The sequence below is a fragment of the Apium graveolens genome, chromosome 6 (assembly GCF_009905375.1).
Source record: "Apium graveolens cultivar Ventura chromosome 6, ASM990537v1, whole genome shotgun sequence".
In the NCBI taxonomy this organism is placed as follows: Eukaryota; Viridiplantae; Streptophyta; class Magnoliopsida; order Apiales; family Apiaceae; genus Apium; species Apium graveolens.
Window position 1 is genome coordinate 35,550,758 of NC_133652.1, and position 18,899 is coordinate 35,569,656.

The 18,899-nt window shown below is 37.4% G+C and overlaps 1 non-coding gene across 1 annotated transcript; it reads left to right on the forward strand.

The window, feature by feature from the left end:
- Positions 1-17,004: 17,004 nt before the first annotated feature.
- Positions 17,005-17,111, forward strand: LOC141669661 (small nucleolar RNA R71). The gene has a single exon (XR_012553929.1). It is a non-coding gene; the product is annotated as a small nucleolar RNA R71 (small nucleolar RNA).
- The last annotated feature ends 1,788 nt before the right edge of the window (positions 17,112-18,899 follow it).

An 18,899-nucleotide genomic window follows, 5' to 3' on the forward strand; every position in this document is an offset into this window, starting at 1 on the left:
CTCAAATCGAACTTTAAGAACTTAAGTAACAGAAAACAAACTTTATTGAAATAATAAACTCTGTTACAGTATGGAACTGTTACCTCTCAGTGATGAACAAATATCACGAGAGCTGCTAGGGTTACAATGAATAATCTTTTCTAATAATGATAACACTTATAGTGTAAACCCTATGTCTGTGTTTATATACTACACAGTTATAAGATAATCGCTAATTGATATGGAATATAATTCTGCTTCCTAAAATATATCAATCAGATATCTTTTCTTCCAAGTATTCCATTCTTCACGGAATTCCTTCTTCATGCATATCTCTTCTTATGTTTATCTCAATCTTCTTTCCTTTAATCAGCTACTGTCCTTATCTGATTATCCTTCAGCACTTAAGTTCTGATATCTATCTTCTGATGATTATCTCCTGATAACATACGTACTGATATCCTTAAGTCCTGACTTCCAGTATAAGTACTGATCAACAGTTAAGTACTGATTTATCATATTTAGTAAAATCTGAAAGCTAAACATAAAACATATTAGCCATGACATTATCAAATATATCTAACAATCTCGCCCAACTTGTAAATTAACATAATATACAAGTTTAACAGATATTTGATGATGTCAAAAACATTAAGTACAAATGCATGATAATTAGACTAGATAACTACAACTTACAGTCCTTAAAGTTTTTACCAATTTCAACTTCTGATAACAACTTCAGTCTGTATAAATATCAGAATTTAAGCAGTTGTAGATCTTCGACTTGGCTTCTTTATTTTCTGATCTCTCTGATATCAGGAGTTGTTCTGAGATAGTTCTTCAACAAACATTTCTCAGCATATCTTAGTTCATCAATCATTCTCCTTTTAACATCTTTAAGCTCTGCAGTATCTTCACCAGTCTGAAAGATTGCAGCTCTGAGATCATTGATCTTTGCTTTTCTCAACTCCTGATCTAGTCTTATAACATAAGCTTTGTCAGACTCTAGATTGAATTCAAGTCCTTTAATACCAAGATACGTTCTGATCTGTGCAGTATTAGGTTTCATATCAACAATATCACCATTGTGATCTCTGTACTTTGGAACATATATGCTGTCAGACTTAACAGAATAAAGCCTTTTCTGTCTCTGAATTTGTTCTTTTAAGTAGTTTGCAGCAGTCCCTGTTATTCTGTCATCCACTTGAAGTAAGAAAAGTACATGCTCCAATTCTTCAAAATACTTCAATGGAATGGCATTTTGTCTTATATGATAAACCCTACCATCTGTCATGAAATACAACATGATGTATTCTTTCAAGTAGGTATGGTAAACCATCTGTACAGATTCCAGTTGATTCAATCTCTCAGGAGTTGCTCCAATACCTGGTTCACTCAAGGAAGTTGGATCATTGGTAGTGTTGTGTACTCTTCTTTCATCAGCACTTCCCAATCCAGTTTTATCTCTAGCTTCCTTTCCAGTAACTACTCTTGCTTCAAAACCACTTGTAGTAGTCTTCAAAGATTGAGTCTGTTTTGCTTTAGTTAATCCTGGTAGGAGTGTCTTTGATCTATTTTCTGATATCAAGTTAACTTGAGCTCTGTCAGAGGTTACTTGCTTCTTTTGAATATCAGAACTTACAATTTCTTGACTCTGAACAACTTGAGCCATGTCAGAGGTTGTTTTAAGAACTTTTCTTGAAGTCAGAGCAAGATCATCTTTTTTATCAACAATTTCTTCTTCCTCAGGAGGTACATAAGCCTTGATAGGTTCACCAACCTTTTCTTTACCCTTGGATCTTGGATCTATCTGTGGTTGTGATCTAGCCAATGTTGCTTCAGTATGTGTCCTTTCTTTGATCACAATGCCTTTAATTTTTGGAAGTGACTTTTTACCAGAAGCTTCAGATTTAGATGTGACTTTCTCTAATTTAAGTCTGGCTTCTTCTTCCTTTAAACTTTCCAAGTCCATTCCTGGATTTTCTTGAAGAAATAACTGTCTTGACATTTTTTCATCAAGATCTAGAAGTTCATCAGAACTTATCCTTTTACCAGCAGCAGAACTTATTCTTTTCCCAGTATCAGAACTTGTTCTGTGACTAGCTTGTCTTGATGTAAACCTTCTACCTTGACTATGACCGCTACCCATTCCAGAGTATCCTTGATCATCATTTCCATCATCCTTTCCTTGCAGTGTCTTGTTAGTTTTGCATTTGGACTTAATTACCTTCTCCCCCTTTTTGGCATCAGCAGGTAGTAAAAGAGTGATAAGTAATTCCACTGAGGATTGGATTTCAGTAAGTTGAGATTGCTGAGAAGCTTGATTAGTCAGAATGTCATCAATCTGAGCTTGTTGTTTCTCTTGAGTTTTCTCAATATAAGCAATCCTGTCAATGGTAGGTTGAAAGAACTTTTTCTTATCAATTTTCCAAACTTGTTATTGTTTGATAAAGTTCTCCTGAATCTTGTGTAGCTCTGCATGAGTAGTTGAATGAAGACCTTGTAGATGTTTAGTACTCAATGCAGTGACTCTAAGCTGGGTTTTAAAATCATCAGAATTTAACATTTCATCAGCTTTAGTCAAGTGCTCAGCAAGATGTAATGCATTTGGAACACATGAAACTGAGTTCCATTCCTTAGTCCACTCCTGACCTGCAGGAGTTTCACTCCAAGGTACTGGTGCATCCCTGATAACAAACTCCTTTACCAGTTCAGACTTAGGAAGAGTCGGTTGAGGAGTATGTCCTGAAGGACCTACTTTATCAGCATCTACAGTTGGAGCAGCTTCACCAGTATCTCCAGCATTGGCAGCATCAGAACTTAAAGAATCAGTATCTTCTGATAAGACAACAGTGTGAGTAGCAATGGAGGCTTCAGCATCCTCTAATTGCTGATCTGATACGAAGTTCTGATCAACAGCCATATCCTGATGCTCACCTAAAGTCTGATCATTAGCATCTTGATGCAGAGAAGGTGTTGTTGATAACTCTGGAGTTTGAACAGCATCAGTAACAGGTGTTGTGAAAGGATTATTTGCTGTTGGAGCTTCTAAGAAAAGTATTTCAGGCACAACCAGGTTCTGAATATCAATTTCAGCACTTGTGCCTGGATCAACAAGAGACACAGATGGTGTGTTAGCCTTGTCAGATACAGCTTCCTGAGATGGAGTTAATGGAGAAGAAGTGACTGGAGCAAATTCCTTGTCTTGTGAGATCAGAGATTCCTGATCCCCTTCCTTAGCTGCTTCCTCTTCATCATCTGAAACTGGCCTTTGTGCCCTCTGTTTCTTGTACTTCCTTATTGATTTGGATTCCTTGGGGGTTTCAGGAACTGTCATTCTTCTAAGCCTCTTGAGAAGCCTAGAACCCCCAATTTCAGAATCCTTCTGAGAAACCTCTTTCTCAGCTTCAGTTACAACAGGTTCTCTAGCAGGAACCATTTCTTCAGAATCAGAGTCATCTCTCAATGCAATCCTCCTTCTCTTTTGAGGTGTTTGAGGAACATTCTTTGTCCTCTTTGGCTTGGAAGATGAAGGCTTCACAGTAGGTGCTGAAGATGAAGGTTGAGCAGTCTGTGAAGTGGAGAGATAGGATTTGAGATATGTTCTGAGGGTAGGTTGAGTAGAATGAGTGGTAGGTGCTGAGGATGATGGTTTTTGGTTATGGTGAGTTGGTTGAACATTGGAGTAAACAGATTGGTAAGTAGCAGGATCAGCATTTACCAGAATCTGTTTCACAGACTGAGGAATCTGTAATGGTCTCACCATTGATTTTTTTATGTCAGCATTTATCAGGTTGTTAAAGTATCTTTTTGCAACCTTAAAAGGTGGGGTTTTAGTGCTGACTAACTGGGGTTCATCAGTACAATACCTATAAATAAGTTGACAGAATTGAGCAAAGTAAACAACAGTTCTATCCTCTGTCATCCTATCCCCAATAAAACCAATTAAAGCAGTTGCAAAATCAAAGTGAGTTTGATTGATAAGTGCATACCCGATGTGCTGACTCATTATTGGGATAGCATCAAAGTTTGAACACTTGTTGCCAAAAGCCTTGGTGATGCAATCAAAGAAGAAACTCCATTCTCTTCTGATATTAGCCCGTTTCAACTGTCCAAGTTTCGTCATACTCTTTTCATATCCCAAATCAGTCATTAACTCCCGAAGTTCTGATTCCTCTGGTATAGAGAAAGTATAATCTTCTGGAAGATGTAATGCTCTTCGTACTGTACCAGGAGTGACTACATAGGATGAATCACCCACTTGGAAGATAATACTGGGAGTTCCTCGTTTACCACCATCATCAAAAACTCCAGTCCTCCAGAACCTTAGAACTTGTTGACTTGAAAATAATTCAGGCTGAGTTAGGGCGTACCCAACCTCACTATGTGCAAGAAGATCTTGCACAAAGTGCAATTCTGATGGAGCTTCAGCGTGATCGAGAATTGCTGCGTAGTTGTTTGGAACAAACTTAGCTCCATAAATGATTAAATCCTTTGGTGCCATGTGAAAAAATATTGAGATTCAAGTATGCCTGTTAGGTGTTTGAGATAATGTCTGTATGAAAAACCAACGTGAGAAAGAAAGAGAGTAAAAGTAAGGAGAGGGATAAAGTATAAAGAAAATAAAAGATTAAAGAAATCTTTTCTCTGTTGTACTTATACTCTGTACAAAAATGTTACCGTTGGACACCTGTCAGACATGCAGTAATAACGGATAGTTACTGGGCTCGAGAAAACAGTAATCATTACTTACCCATTTGCCGAGTTTCAAGGAAAAACTGTTCCATGTATCAAGAGAAACAGTTTTAAATCAAAATTTAAACCGTTAGCACTGATTGAATTATTTTTCACTGCATCATTGATATTCTGAAAATAAATCATGTTAAAAATGACCGAGATAATTTCGATAAATAAGTGCTGACAGATAATCAGAACTTAAATAAAAACAAAATGTAAATGGTCATCAGAATATCAATCAGGATTTATCAGCACAAGACAAATAACTCAGAGATCAAATCTTGAAGGAAAAACAATTTTCATTAATATATCAAGACAATACATTCATGAATTGGAAATTTACATCGGTACTTATACAAGATTTTCCCTAAGCTTCTAAACCTAACATCAACAGCCTTAGTCCTAGCTAAGAAGCCTGACAAAGCTGAAGATGAAGAAAAATAGGAAGAAGACGAGATTAAGTCATCTTCTTCTTCCTATCTTCAACAAACAGGATGGCGAGTCGTATGATTCGCTCTTGTTGGCGGAGAGCTTCCAGCCTTTCCTCCTCCAATCGCTCCAGATGGTGATGGTAGTCCATATAGAAGAACAGGAGGCGTGTCAGTACCTCCTGTGGGACTGAGTCCCATATCTCCTCAGGAATGGCTGTGACATGCCATTCCTGCTGCCACTCGGCACAACTTAGCTCCGTATTGAAGGTTTGGTAGTTCAAAAACATGTTGTATCTGACCATTGTGTTTTTGAAAGAAAAAGGAGGATAAGTGTGTGAGAAGAATGTGATGGAAAGACTGATGTGAAGTGGTTGCTTATATAGACAAGAGAATGCCAGGAGACGCAAAGAAATTTAATGCTGATGGGTAGAATTAATTCTACCTCGTCTCCCTAGACTTTGAAAAAGAATAACATTCATTGGAAAGAGGAATCATGGTTTAGACCGCACAAGACACAAGAAACAGTGGACTGTTCAAGTACGAATACTATTACTCCTAATCATAGTGACTATTAATCTTCCACTTCAACATATTCTAGTACAAACTGAGACTGTTATCAAATTTTATTCACAGATAAGCCAAGTAAAGGATTAGACTGAGAAATCAGAACTTAGACCTATTCCAGAACTTAACAGTCATCAGAACATAATTTCTTAACTCGAAAAAAGAATGCCCATCTTAGTAAATCCTCATACAAGTTCTGAGTTATAGACGTCAGAACTTAATCATCAGAACGTGTAACTAGAACTTGTCCTCAGAATTAGTGCAATGTGACACAATGACTGTTTATCTAAAATAACATAGACAACCACAGAAATTTTCATCATTCAGATGGAGTGATTAGTGTGTGCATTAAGCTAAATAACAGACAAAGAGTAAAGTCTGATTCACTTCAGTACATCTTAGAAATAAGGCATAACTAAAATTTTGCTAAAGAGCTGTCATTGTCCTGAAACCTACTGATGAATGAGTTCATGCTTGAGTCCACCTCAACTGTTTTGTGCTAATTTTATGCATCTTTTGAAATTCTATTTTACAGTGGCTTCTCAGTGTAAGTGAGTCACGACTGTTTATCAGAATTTATGCTATTATCAGAGTATTTCTCCAGTAATCATAGAGTGTGAAAAGTCACCAAGAAAATATTTTGCTTTTCTAATGCATATTTACTTAATACCAGCAATGCACTTGGGTCGTCCCTTCCACATTTTTACTCTAGATCTCAAAGGAGTACCTGATTTTATTCTTTGATCTTTTTGCTTTTTCTTTTGATAAGTGAGGTTTATCAGCACTTAGTACATTCAGCAGTTTTACTAGTATCAGAACTTAACAGATGAGTAGAATTATTCTTAATTTGTGACTTAGTAATAAGATATACAAAGTAAACTTAACTAAGCTCAATTATCAGAATTTGCTAGTGTCATAAGATTTCCACTGAAATAATTACTTCTTACATGGAATCATTTGTTTATTGAAGACTACTAGGTCAGTATCTAGCACAGTTATCCTCATAGGATTGAATAGGTACTAGAACAGACATATCACTTATCAGAGTTTAGAAACATATATCAGACAACAGTCAGTACTTAAAGACATTTATCAATTAAGCACAGAATATACAATGAGATTAAATCTGTAAATACTGAGCATAAAGTCTGATAACACAGAACAAGTCTAAGCAGATTTAGAGAAAGAACCTGAAATCATTCCAAGTTCATTTACCAATCTTGTAAAAGTAGCTTCACACAGTGGTTTTGTGAAGATATCTGCCAGTTGTTGATCTGTGGGAACAAAATGCAATTCCACTGTACCTTCATCCACATGTTCCCTGATGAAGTGGTACCTGATGCTGATGTGCTTTGTCATAGAGTGTTGAATTGGATTACCTGTCATAGCAATAGCACTTTGATTATCACAGTAAATAGGGATTTTGAAATATGTTAACCCATAATCCAGTAACTGATTCTTCATCCAAAGAATCTGTGCACAACAGCTTCCTGCAGCAATATACTCTGCTTCTGCAGTTGATGTGGAAATTGACTTTTGTTTCTTGCTGTACCAAGAAACCAATCTGCCTCCAAGAAATTGGCAGCTTCCACTTGTGCTTTTCCTGTCAATTTTGCACCCTGCAAAATTTGCATCTGAGTAACCTATTAGTTTAAAATCTGATTCTCTAGGTTACCATAATCCCAGAGCAGCTGTTCCTTTAAGATACTTAAAGATTCTTTTTACAGCTGTTAAGTGAGGTTCTCTTGGATCTGCTTGAAATCTTGCATAAAGACAGGTAGCATACATGATATCAGGTCTACTAGCAGTTAGATTGAGTAGAGAGCCAATCATACCTCTGTAGTCAGTAATATCTACTGATTTACCGGTATCCTTATCCAGTTTTATAGCAGTGGCCATTGGAGTGGATGCACTTGAACAATCTTGCATTCCAAATTTCTTCAGCAAGTTTCTGGTGTACTTGGTTTGACAAATAAAAGTGCCTTCCTCATTCTGATTGACTTGAAGGCCCAGAAAATAGCTGAGTTCCCCCATCATACTCATCTGATATCTTGACTGCATTAGTTTGGCAAACTTCTTGCAAAGTTTGTCATTTGTAGATCCAAAAATGATATCATCAACATAAATCTGGACCAGAAGTAAGTCCTTTCCATGGTTGAGGTAGAACAGTGTTTTGTCTATTGTCCCTCTGTTGAATCCACTTTCCAGAAGAAACTGAGCTAAAGTCTCATACCATGCTCTAGGAGCTTGCTTAAGTCCATAAAGTGCTTTATCAAGCCTGTAGACATAATCTGGATGTTTGGTATCTACAAAACCTGGAGATTGTTCAACATATACCTCTTCCTCCAATTCTCCATTGAGAAAAGCACTTTTCACATCCATTTGAAAGACAGTAAACTTTTTGTGAGCAGCATAAGCCAAAAATATCCTTATGGCTTCTAACCTAGCAATTGGTGCAAATGTTTCATCATAATCAATTCCCTCCTGTTGAGAATATCCTTTTGCAACCAGCCTTGCCTTATTCCTTGTAATTATGCCATCACTGTCAGTTTTGTTTCTGAATACCCACTTTGTACCAACAACAGATCTATTCTTTGGTCTTGGCACTAGGGTCCAGACTTTGTTTCTTTCAAATTCATTCAACTCTTCCTGCATTGCTTGCACCCAATCAGCATCTTGAAGAGCTTCTTCCACTTTCTTTGGCTTAGTCTGAGAAAGAAAAGAATTATAAAGACATTCATTTGAAGTGCCTGCTCTAGTTCTGACACCTGCATCAGGATTTCCAATTATCAAATCAGGTGTATGTGATTTTATCCACTTCCTTGCAGATGGAAGGTTTTCTCTAGAACTGGATGCTCCCCCATGATCCATGCTATCTTCATTTTCATTTTCTGATGCTCCCCCTGAAACTATGCTCTCTGAGTTGGATTCTTCAGTATTTAGATTTTCAGTACTATCAGAACTTGGCTTATCAGAACTTGACAAATCAGAACTTGAAGAGCCATATGCATGTTCTGATGTTTCTTGAGATGTGGTAGAATCTTGAGTATGCTCCCCCTGCATAGGTGCATCTTCCTTTGACGTAGTCACCACAGTTTCAATAACATCAGAGTTTAATCCATCAGAGTTTACAGTATCAGGACTTAGACTGTCAGGATTTTCAGTATCAGAACTTGAGTCTTCATTTTCAAATCTCAGCTGATCATGGTCAATGAAATCTTCAAGACCAGTAATCTTCTTGTCATCAAAAGAGACATTGATAGATTCCATGACCACTTTTGTTCTCAAATTATAGACTCTGAAGGCTTTTGTGGAAAGTGGATATCCAACAAAGATTCCTTCATCAGCTGTTAGATCAAACTTTGATAGCTGTTCAGGATGAGCCTTGAGAACAAAACACTTGCATCCAAATACATGAAAATATTTCAGATTTGGCTTCTTTTTCTTCACCATCTCATATGGTGTTTTTCCATGCTTGTTAATGAGTGTTGCATTTTGAGTAAAATAAGCAGTCTGCACAGCTTCAGCCCAGAAGTAGGTTGGAAGCTTTGCTTCTTCAAGCATTATACGTGCAACTTCAATGAGAGTTCTATTCTTCCTTTCAACAACTCCATTTTGTTGTGGAGTTCCAGGAGCAGAAAATTCCTGCTTTATTCCATGGCTTTTGCAGAACTCTTCCATTATTAAATTCTTGAACTCAGTGCCATTATCACTCCTTAAAATTTTCACAGAATCTTTGACCATTTTATCCAGTTGTTTGACATGATCAATCAAGATAGATGTAGTTTCACTTTTTATGTGCAAGAAATACACCCATGTGTATCTGGTGAACTCATCCACTATGACCAACGCATACTTCTTCTTTGCAATAGACATGACATTTACTGGACCAAATAGATCAACATGTATTAGATGATAAGGCTCAAGAATTGATGATTCAGTCTTGCTCTTGATTGAAGATTTTCTTTGTTTGGCTTTCTGACATGAATCACAAAGACCATCAGGAGCAAATACTGTGTTTGGCAGTCCTCTCACAAGATCTTTCTTGACCAGTTCATTTATATTATTGAAATTTAAATGAGAGAGTTTCTTATGCCAATTCCAGCTTTCTTCAATTGATGCTCTACTCATCAGACAGATTGCAGAACCATCAGTACTTGTTGAAAGCTTAGCTTCATAAATGTTACCACGCCTGTATCCTTTCAGAACAACTTTGCCTTTAGATTTACTCACAATTTCACAGTGTTCTTCAAAGAAATCAACATGATAACCTCTGTCACAGATTTGACTTATACTCAGTAGGTTGTGTTTAAGTCTTGAGACCAGAGCTACTTGTTTAATTATGACATTTCCAAGATTGATATTGCCATATCCCAATGTTTTTCCAATGTTGCCATCTCCATAAGAAACACTTGGGCCAGCTTTCTCCACAAAGTCTGATAGCTGGGCCTTATTTCCAGTCATATGTCCTGAACATCCACTGTCTAGAACTAGAACATTTTTCCTGTTGCCCTGCAATCACAAAGACCACTAATTATTAGTTTTAAGGACCCAGACTTGCTTGGATCCTTTGGCCTTATTAAGTTTGTTAACATTTGCAGCGGATTTAGCATCAGAGTTTATGTTAACATTTTTGTTATCAGAACTTACACTATCAGACTTTGAATCAGAATTTACACTAGAAGGAACAATGGAAACTTTCTTCAAAGAAGGTTTTATTTGATAATAATCATAGTACAAACTATGATATTCCTTACAAGTATAAATGGAATGCCATAAACTGCCACAATAAAAACAAGGATTTTGTGGTTTGTATCTAACAGACTGACTCTTAACTCCTGATTTTGAAGGTAAGGAGTTAATATTCTTATTCTTCCTGCAAAAAGAAGCCAGATGGTTAGAACTTCCACAGTTATGACATGTTTTCCTAGGAGCATCAGGAACAGGTTTATAATCATTGCTTTTATTCACACCTTCCTTTCCATTCCTATTTTTCCTAGGTGATTTTACCTTGTTTGCATTCTTGACATCTTTCAGCTTATGCTTAAGCTGCTTCTTCGTCATTAAGCCTATGTTCACTTCAGCTGTCTTTTCCTGTTTTAGTTTGTCAGAAGTTGATTCCTTTGTAACTTCTGATTTTTCATTTTCAGACTTTACAGTTACAAACTTAACAGGTTTTAACTTTGGCTTTTGCTTATCAACAGACTTAATTTCTTCAGTTCCTTTATCTTTCTTATCTTCTCCATAACCTAAGCCTTCTTTCCAGTTTCCACTACTTAGCAAATTTTGAGTTGTTTTGCCAGAGTTAGTCCAAGTCCTGATAATCTCTATTTCCTTTTCTAACTCAGTTTTTAGAGATTCATTTAATTTTAGCACTTCATTCCTAACATAAAAAAGCATCATCTCTATCCTTCTGAGTTTGATGGAACATGACTAACTCTTTTTATAAGAAATCATTCCTTTTCTTAAATGCAAGATTTTCAGAAGTTAATCTTTCACATGTTAAAGTTTGATCTCTATAGCTAACAAACATGGTTTTAAGATATCTTCTCAACTCATTAATATCATCAGTATGAAAAGCATAAGTAGTCTGAGGTACCTTTGTTTCAGCAGCTTCAGAACTGCTCTCAGCACTTTCTTTATCAGCATTTGCCATCAATGCATAGTTCTCCTCACTTTCAGAGTCTGAGGTGTCTGTCCAGCTTTTCTGCATTGTGACAAGAGCCTTGCCTTTGTCACCCTTTACCTTCTTGCAGTCAGAAGATATGTGGCCTTTCTCACCACAGTTATAACATTTAACATTGGTGTAATCTCCTCTGTCAGACTTTCCTCCTCTGCCTCCAGATCTTCTGAAATTCTTCATATCAGAACTTATGCCTTTCCTGGAAAACTTCTTTCCCTTCCTGAACTTCCTGTATGCAATCTTTGTGATTCCTTTCACCATAAGAGCACACAGCTTCATCATCTCCTCATCAGCATCAGTCTCATGCAAGCTTTCAGAATCTGAGTCATCATCACTCTCAGAACTTGATGACTCAGTATCAGACTTTATGAAAAGAGCTTTACCCTTGTCTTTCTTTGAGGAAGCTGCTTTAGGGAATTCTTCTTCAGCCTTAAGAGCAACTGTCCTTGACTTTCCTCCTTTCCTCTTGCTTCTTTATTCCATCTCCAGCTCATGAGTCTTGAGCATTCCATAGATTTCGTCAAGAGTTGTTTCATCAAGATTGTAGTTGTCTCTTATTGTCGTTGCCTTCAAATCCCAGCATTCAGGAAGAGCTAACAGGAACTTAAGGTTTGAATCTTCAAGATCATACTCTTTATCAACCAATGACAAATCATTCAAAAGTTTGACAAATCTATCATATAAATCATTCAATGACTCATTAGCCTTTGAGTCAAAGTGTTCATACTCTTGAGTGAGTATTGTCTTCCTGTTCTTCTTAATTGTGTCAGTTCCCTGACACCTTGTTTCCAGAGCATCCCATATCTCCTTAGCAGTCTTGCAGTTGATTACCCTGTTTGACATTACATTATCAATGGCACTATGCAGTAAGTGTCGTACCTTAGCATCCTTAGCAATTGATGCTATGTCTTCAGCAGTATAATCACTCTTTTTCTTTGGTACAGTCTTTGCTGCTTCACCTGCAACTGCAACAGCGAGCTTGGTTGGTTTGTGAGGGCCTTCCTTGATTCTATCAAGGTATTCTGGATCTGTTGCTTCCAGGAACATGGTCATCCTTACCTTCCATATGGGATATTCAGATGGTCTCAGTATGGGGACTCTGATGGTCTCATACCGACTCTGAATTTGTGTTTTTGGTGATTCCTCAGTTGTGGTAGGCTTAGTTGGAGTTTCTGTGTCCGACATGATTGTGTTTTGATCTTTAACTGTATGTATGTTAACAGAGTTGCTCTGATACCAATTGTTAGGTCACATACACACTGTAGAGGGGGTGAATACAGTGTATAGTACACTCAAATCAAACTTTAAGAACTTAAGTAACAGAAAACAAACTTTATTGAAACAATAAACTCTGTTACAGTATGGAACTGTTACCTCTCAGTGATGAACAAATATCACGAGAGCTGCTAGGGTTACAATGAATAATCTTTTCTAATAATGATAACACTTATAGTGTAAACCCTATGTCTGTGTTTATATACTACACAGTTACAAGATAATCGCTAATTGATATGGAATATAATTCTGCTTCCTAAAATATATCAATCAGATATCTTTTCTTCCAAGTATTCCATTCTTCACGGAATTCCTTCTTCATGCATATCTCTTCTTATGTTTATCTCAATCTTATTTCCTTTAATCAGCTACTGTCCTTATCTGATTATCCTTCAGCACTTAAGTTCTGATATCTATCTTCTGATGATTATCTCCTGATAACATACGTACTGATATCCTTAAGTCCTGACTTCCAGTATAAGTACTGATCAACAATTAAGTACTGATTTATCCTGTTCAGTAAAATCTGAAAGCTAAACATAAAACATATTAGCCATGACATTATCAAATATATCTAACACATACCTAGCTGTCTGCAGGATTATCCTCTTCGGGTGGAAAATCAGGCGGCAGATACACTGTGTTATCTCCAAAAACTGGCCAATTAACCTCGATTTTGTTTTTTTTTTTCTGAATAGCGGGCAAGCACGGGCGCGCTAAAAGAGAGCGCGGGCGCGCTGAAAGAGAGCGCGCGCGAGCTGAGCTTCTGCCAAAAATTTTTTTCTTTCCTTTTTTTATAAGCGACAATACTCCAGAACGCGTGGGTTGCCTCCCACGAAGCGCTTGTTTTCCGTGTTTAGCTTGACGTGAAACTTCTAAAATCAAGTCATAGCAAGAACGTCGATCACCGCCTCACGGTTCACCGTATCTTTCCTGTCTTTGATTTCCAACTCGAATTCGAAGCAAGAGAATTCATCGAATCAATCGAGGTTTTGAATCTTTCTTCAAGACCACATATTTAATAGCCACATGATCAGTGTAAACCGTCACTTTTGTCCCAAGTAAGTAAGATCTAAATTTCTCAAACCCGTAAACAATTTCCAAAAGCTCCTTCTCCATAGTATTGTAATTCAGCTGAGCATCATTAAAGGTTTTACTAGCGTAGTAAACCACATGGAAAATATTCTTCTTTCTCTGACCGAGAACAGCTCCCACTGTAAAGTCGTTAGCATCACACATCATCTCAAAAGGCTCACCCCAATCTGGTGCAGTAATAACATGTGTTGTAGTCAACTTCTTTTTCAAAATCTCGAAAGTAGCTAAACATTCTTCATCAAATTTGAAGGGAACATCCTTCTCCAATATTTGTACAAGGGTTTAGAAATTTTGGAGAAGTCTTTAATAAATTACCGATAAAAACCCGCATGACCAAGAAAACTACGAATTCCTTTAACTGAAATTGGTGGAGGAAGATTTTCAATAGTCTCCACTTTCGCCTTATCCATTTCCAGCCCTTTGCTAGATACCTTGTTGTACCATTAAGTGACATTTTTCCCAGTTAAGCACTAGATTGGTCTCAACACACCTTTTCAACACCAAGCCCGGATTATGCAAACACTTATCATACGAAGATGCAAAAATGCAAAAATAATTCATGAACACCTCCATATTTATACCAATCATGTCAGAGAATATGGCCATCATGCATCTCAGAAAAGTAGCAGGTGCACCATAGAGCCCGAAAGAAACTCGGCGGAAAGCGAAAGTGCCAAAATGATAAGTAAAAGTGGTCATCTCCTGATCTTCTGAGCAATACAAATCTGATTATAACCTGAGTACCCATCCAGAAGGAAATAATACTCATGACCATCCAACCTATCCAGCATTTGGTCGATGAATGGAAGCGGAAAAATGATCTTTTCTGGTGGCTTTATTCAACTTCCGATAATCCATACATACTCTCCACCCTATGACTATCCGAGTAGGGATGAGCTAATCTATCTCATTAGCTACAACTGTAATGCCTCATTTCTTAGGCACACAATGCACCGGGCTCACCCATGAACTGTCTGAAATAGGATAAATGATCCCTATATCCAACCATTTAAGAATTTCTTTCTTCACCACCTATTTCATGATAGGATTGAGTCTTCTCTGATGTTCAACGGTAGGTTTACTTTCTTCCTCAAGCAGAATTTTATGCATATAATAGGAAGGGCTGATTCCCTTGATATCTATTACAGTCCATCCGATTGTTGATTTAAACTCTCTCAGAATTCACAAAAGTTTGTCTTCATCACTACCTGACAGGTCAGACGTAATAATAACAGGTAATGTAGATGCATCACCTAAAAATGCATACCTCAAGTGATCCGGCAGTGGTTTGAGCTCATGTGAGGGAGCTTCTTCAATAGATGGTTTAAGACGCTCCTAAGAATTTTTATCTCTGCTATTCCAAGAGACTCGAATGGCATATCTAACTTCCTCTTCCATGGAGATGCATTTAAAAACTGAAATTGCTTTGCTCCTTCTTCGTCTTCAATATCAGAGTCCCCTGTTAAAGCCCTCTTTAAGGTATCTGAACTTAACAATTGCTCAATCTCCAAATTCACTACAGAGTCAACCAACTCTACTTTATAGCATTCCTCTTCATCTGTTGGGAATTTCATTGCATTGAACACATTAAAAGTGACATCCTGATCTTGAACCCTCATTGTAAGCTCTCCTTTTTGCACATCGATCAAAGTTCGGCCTATAGCTAAGAATGGTCTTCCCAAGATAATAGGAATCTTCTTATCCTCCTCAAAGTATCGAATAAAAAAATCAACAGGGAAAATGAGTTTATCCACTTTAACCAAGACATCTTCCACTATACCTCTTAGATAAGTGATGGACCGATCAGCCAGTTATAAGGAAATGTTTGTAGGTTTTGGATCAGGCAGACCAAGATGCATGAAGACAGATAATGACATCAGATTGATACTAGCTCCCACGTTGCACAAGCACTTGTCGAAAGATAACTTTCCAATAGTGCATGGTATCGTGAAACTTCCTGGATCTTTAAGTTTAAGAAGCAATTTCTGTTGCAGCACCGTATTGCACTCTTCTGTTAGAGCAACGATTTCCATCTCCTTAAGTTTTAACTTCCGAGATAGAATACCCTTCATGAACTTAACATAGCTCAGCATCTGTTCTAAAGCTTCCGAAAAAGGTATGTTAATATGCAATTTCTTTAAAATCTCCAAAAATTTGGCAAACTGCTTGTCGATCTTCTACTTCTGAAGTCTTTTTGAATATGGAGGAGGCGTATAAACCTGTTTGTTTCCCGCATTCTGCTCAGGAGTAGATTGTTCGGCAGAATTTTTGTTCGTTTCCGCTTCGCCATCCTTTTGATAAGCTTTATCAAAACTTCCACTTTATGTTTCAGGGGAGAGTGCGGGCACGCTGAGAGGTAGCGCGAGCGCGCTAACCTTCTGCCCGTGCATTTCTCCATTTTGCTCAGCTGTTGATTTTTGATGGTTAGCGACTTTTCTAGATCTCAAAGTGACTGCTTTCAACTGTTCTTTGACTTCCATCTTGCCTGGGTTAGATTCCGTATCACTAGGAAGAGTTCCTTGTGGTCTATTCAGCAATGCATTAGCAATTTATCCTATTTGATTCTCCAAAGTTTTAATCGAAACCGCTTGGATTTTTCACATTAGCTTCAATTCTTCCAATTCAGATTTTTCATTAGCAAATTGACCAGCACTTCCATGAGATTGTTGTTGCATTCCCGGTGGCTGAAATTGTTGCCTTGGTGCATACTTTTGTTGAAAACTAGGAGGGTTGAATGGCTTGGCTCCAAACTGCTGGTAAGGCTATTGTGGATGTTGCATACCACTCTGATTATTGCTTCAGCTAAAATTAGGATGGTTTTGGTTATTAGGATGATAAGCGGAAGGAATTGGTTGTTGTGGTCTCTGAAAATTTCTCACAAACTGTTCTTACTCAATAGATATAGCACAATGATCCGTCGCATGTGCACCTGCACAAAGCTCACAAACACTTGATATCTGATGAACTCCATAGTTGGTCAGAGAATCCACTTTCATAGTCAACGCCTATAGCTGAGCCGCTATAGCCGTAGTTGTATCCACCTCCAGAATTCCTGCTACCTTGCCTTGTGGTAGTCTTTGAGTTGGATTTTGATATTCATTAGCAGCCATCATTTCAATTAGCTCATAAGCTTCCTCATAGCTCTTAGCCTATAAGGCCCCACCTAATGCTGCATCTAGCATGGGTCTTGACTGTGCTCCCAACCCATTATAGAAGTAATTTATTACCATCCAATCAGGCATTCCATGGTGAGGATACTTCCTAAGCATCTCCTTGTAGCGCTCCCAATATTCATATAAAGATTCTCCCGACTGCTGTGCAAACTGAGTAGGAGCATTCCTGATTGCAACTGTTTTTGCCATAGGAAAGAATTTAGTAAGAAATTTCTGAGCAAGATCCTTCCATGTCGCAATAGAACCTGCTGGTAGAGAGTGCAACCAGCTCTTAACTTTATCTCTCAGAGAAAATAGGAAAAGTATCAGTTTCAAAGCATCTTCCAAAACACCTTGAACTTGAAGGTGTCGCAAATTTCGATGAAATCCCTAATGTGCATATTGGAATCTTCCGTTGGAGCACCCCCAAACTGGACTGAATTCTGTACCATTTGAATCGTGCCAGGCTTGATTTTAAAGGTATTAGCTATAATGGCTGGTCTGACAATGCTAGACTGAATGTCATTGATTTGCGGTTGAGAACAATCTTTAAATGCTTTCATTTCTACTACTGGTTCTCCTATTGCAATGATTACTTCCGTTTCTACTTCTTCTAGTGTGTCCTTACGAGATTGAGAACGTGTTCGCATACACGCTCGCTCGAATACATGAAACACACAAGCAAAGTAAAATTGGTAAGAGAAATAATCCGAGTCAGTGAACTTTAACGACCACTGATGACAAGCACATAAACTAAATTTAACACCGAGTCCCCGGCAGCGGCGCCAAAAACTTGTTCGCACAAAAACACGCAAGTGTACGTGGTCACAAGTAGTATAAGATTAAGTTTAGTTCATTCCCACATAGACTGGTTTAATTTAGAATCTGCACTTATGCAACAATTTATGATTATTATTCACTGCTAAGACAAGTATCAAATTGAATTTGATTATCTAAAAGTAATTATTCTAGAATGAATTAACTAAGAGATTAAAATCAAATTACTTATATGAAATAAAACATGGGATTCCAACTTCATTAAATACTTCATTCATAGCTTATGCCTTTAATCATAGTATGTGACAGTTATGATAACTAATCAGACAACACGAAATTAGTACATGCTATCTTTCAATATACGTATACCCTACCACTCAACATCCATAAATTAGATAGAGCTGGCAGACATCAATTATATATAGACCCTATATGTCTATAAGATTTGAAAATATAATGATTTAAGAGCAAGTTATATATTGAGATCACATATGACAGCGTAAGATGGTTAAAATTACACTACGAATCATGCATGTCAAAACATCCATAAACCTATACTAGCATGGCAAGTTCTAAACCTCTATATCCACTTTCGCATTCAATAGAGATTAACAATACACCTTAGATGTTAGCTACGCATCCAAAAAGATTACGCACAACCATACGAGGAAATCAGTAATTCATCACACACCAAAAACTTTAAGGCAGTCAACTACTAAACTCCATAAATAAATACGTTAGAATCCCATGATAATAATTAGTTCATAATCGAACGGCTCATCATCATGGATTCCAATGAAAATATGATAGTAAAAAGGTTCTGGATACTACAAGAGAACATTAAAGTATTAAGGTTTAGAAAACAAATCTGAAACTAGCATCCAAAGTATCGCCTAATTAGAAGAATATAAAAATAAGATGTAGAACTAGATCTTCTTCTTCTTAGTCGTCTTGTTCTCTCCACTTTTGGTTTCCCCAGAGTTATCTCCTTCTGATTGATATCTTTTGGTATTTATACTTTCAGGTTAACTTGACCGCACGAAACTTCTAAAACAGAATTGAAAAGGATTTTTTATTCCACGACCTAGCGCGGGCGCGCCAAGACACAGCACGGGCGCGCTGAGTGTCTGTCCAAGCAGCGCGGGCGTGCCAAGGTATAGGGCAGCCGCGCTTGCCTTCTATTGAAAAAATTCTGCTTTCTATATT